The sequence below is a fragment of the Vidua macroura genome, chromosome 36, assembly GCF_024509145.1.
Source record: "Vidua macroura isolate BioBank_ID:100142 chromosome 36, ASM2450914v1, whole genome shotgun sequence".
Taxonomy (NCBI): domain Eukaryota; kingdom Metazoa; phylum Chordata; class Aves; order Passeriformes; family Viduidae; genus Vidua; species Vidua macroura.
Genome location: NC_071606.1, coordinates 1,160,001 through 1,162,500, shown reverse-complemented (window position 1 = coordinate 1,162,500; position 2,500 = coordinate 1,160,001). Strand labels below are relative to the sequence as shown.

Sequence of the window (2,500 nt, the reverse complement as noted above, 5' to 3'; positions counted from 1 at the left end):
GGTGGTGGCGGCAGATGTCGGGCGCGCCCCCGCCGGTGGACGCTCCCCCGAGGGCGGCAGCGGGGGAGGCACCCCGGCGGGGCCATGCAGGTCGTTTCCCTCGCCCCAGGGCCAGGTACCTAGCGCTCCGCGCCTCGGCGGTCCCCGGCTTCACCCTCGGCGTCGTCAAACGCCGCGGGGGGCCGAAAGCGGGCCGCCGAGCCGGGCGGCGGTTTAAAGACTCGGGCGGCTCGGCGCGCCCCGCCGCGGCGGCGGCGGCGGCGGCGGCAGCGGCGGCAGGTGCCGGGCGGTGGCGCGGCTCCACTGAGGGGTGGGGAGCTACTCCCGCCGATCCCCTGCGGTGGTGTCCGCGGCCAGCGGCCGCGCCCGCCGTGGCGGTCGTCGTCCCGCCGCGCGCGCGCGCGCGCGCGCGGGGGTAGTCGCGCCGCGCCGGGGAGGGGCGCCCTGCCCCCCCCTCTCCGCGGCCCGGCCTCGGCGGAGAGGCCGCGGCGCGCGGTCGGCCGCGGGGCCGTCCCGCTGGCCCGGAAAGGGGCGACGCCGGCAGAGAGCGCGCGCTCTCTGCCCTTCCTCAGCCGCGGGGTTGCGGCCGCCGGGGCCCAACCGCGCGCGCGCTCTCCTCGGCCGCCGCCGCCAATGTCTCAGGCGCGGCGCCGCGTCCGGCGCGGCCGTGTCTCTTTCCCCTCGACGGCCTTGTCCTCGAAGGCCGCGGCGGCACCGGCCGCCGGCCGTCCCCGGTTCCGACCGCCTGCCCGCCCCGGGGCGAGCGCTCGGCGGTCCCTCCGTCGCCGGAGGCCCGCGAGCGCGGGCGGCCCCGTGCCGAGCGGCGGCGTCGCCGCTCGGCGAGTGTCCCCCGCCCCCAGCCGGCGGGGGACGGTCGGCCGGAAGGCGCCCGCCATCGCCGGCGGCCGTCCCGGCCCGGGCCCCGCCCGTCGCCTCCCCGTCGCCCTTCCCGGCCGCGTGTGGGCCGAAGGAAGGCGTGCGGGCGGCCGTGGGGGCTACTCCCCGCCCGCTCTCCAGGTGGCAAGCGAGGAGAGCGGGCGTTGCCCCCCGGCTCAGCGCCGTAGGCCTTCCGCCGGGCGCGAGCCCGGGGAAAGGGGGCCCCGACGGTGCGAGGCGGCGACGGGTCCCGGGAGTGCGGCCGCCGGGGCGGCGGGTCTGCCGTCCGGCCGGCCCCGGGCGCAGGCGACGCCGGCTCGGGTCTCGGCAGCGTCCGCCTCCGGCTCCGGCGGCGGGGCGCGGCCGGCAGACGCTCGCCTTTCCCGGCGGGAGCGGTCCTGCCGGGCAGGGGGCGTGGCGGCGGGGCGGTTGTCGCCGCGTGCCGCCTCGAGGGCGGTTAAGGCCGCTGGGGGAGAGAGAGCCGGCCGCGTCGGCGGCAATGCGGCGGCGCTCCGCGAGTCGGCGGAGCGGTCGAGGGGAGGCAGCGCGCGCGCGCGGGGGCCGACGGCCGCGCCCCCGGCAAAGGCGGCGGGCGCGTCGTCCCTGTGCCAGCGAGGCCGGGCGGGCCACCGTGGCCCGCCCCCCCCAGCCCCGCGGTCCGGCGCGCGTGCCGCGTGGCCCTCGGCGCGGAGGCCGGGCCGAGCCCGGGCGCCTGGGCCGCCTGCCGAGGCCGGCACAGGTTGTGGCGGCGCCTCCCCTCGCGGTGGGGGGAGGCGGTCGGGGGCGCGGGCCCCCCCGCCTTTCCGCCGTGCCTCGGCAGCCTTGGGCGGGTTCCTCCCGCTTTTTTTTCCTTCCTCCTCTGGGCTTCGTTGCGTGCTGGTACGGTCGAAGCCGGGCGCGCGGCGGCCGCGCGTCCTCGGCGCAAGAGAAAAAAAGGGGGCCGCTCGGCGCGAGCGGTCCCGGCCCCTCCGCGCGCGCGGGGTCGGTGCCGAAAGCCAGACAACTCTTAGCGGTGGATCACTCGGCTCGTGCGTCGATGAAGAACGCAGCTAGCTGCGAGAATTAATGTGAATTGCAGGACACATTGATCATCGACACTTCGAACGCACTTGCGGCCCCGGGTTCCTCCCGGGGCTACGCCTGTCTGAGCGTCGCTTGACGATCAATCGCCGCCCGGGGGCCGCCCCGGGCGGCGCGGCTGGGGTCGCCTCGCAGGCCCGTTTTGCGCGGCGGCGGGTGCCGCGCCAGGGCCTTCGTCCCCCTAAATGCAGACTCGGGGAGCGCTCCGTAGCTCCCCGCTCCCGGAGCGAGCCGCTGGGGCGGAGCTCGTCCTCGCCGGGGCCGGCGCCGCCTGGCGGCGGCGGCGGCGGCCGGGGAGAGAAAAGCGAGAGAGAAGAGAGCGCGAGAGGCGGCGGCGCCGCAAGCGCCCCCCCCTCCCCGCCGAGGGCCGAGAGAAGGAGGGCGAGAGGGAGGCGAGGCGCGGGCCTCGCCCCCGGCCTCCCCCCCGCGCGGGCGGCTGTCTGCGGGTGGGTACCGCGCGGGTACCGTGCCGTGCTGCCGCGCGCGCGAGAGGCGCGAGCGCCGGGGACGGGGGTGACCCCCTCCTCCTTCCCTTCCCCGCGCC

The 2,500-nt window shown here is 79.8% G+C and overlaps 1 non-coding gene across 1 annotated transcript; it reads left to right on the top strand.

The window, feature by feature from the left end:
• The first annotated feature begins 1,877 nt into the window (after positions 1-1,877).
• On the top strand, positions 1,878-2,030 carry LOC128821225 (5.8S ribosomal RNA). The gene has a single exon (XR_008441052.1). It is a non-coding gene; the product is annotated as a 5.8S ribosomal RNA (ribosomal RNA).
• Positions 2,031-2,500: the final 470 nt, after the last annotated feature.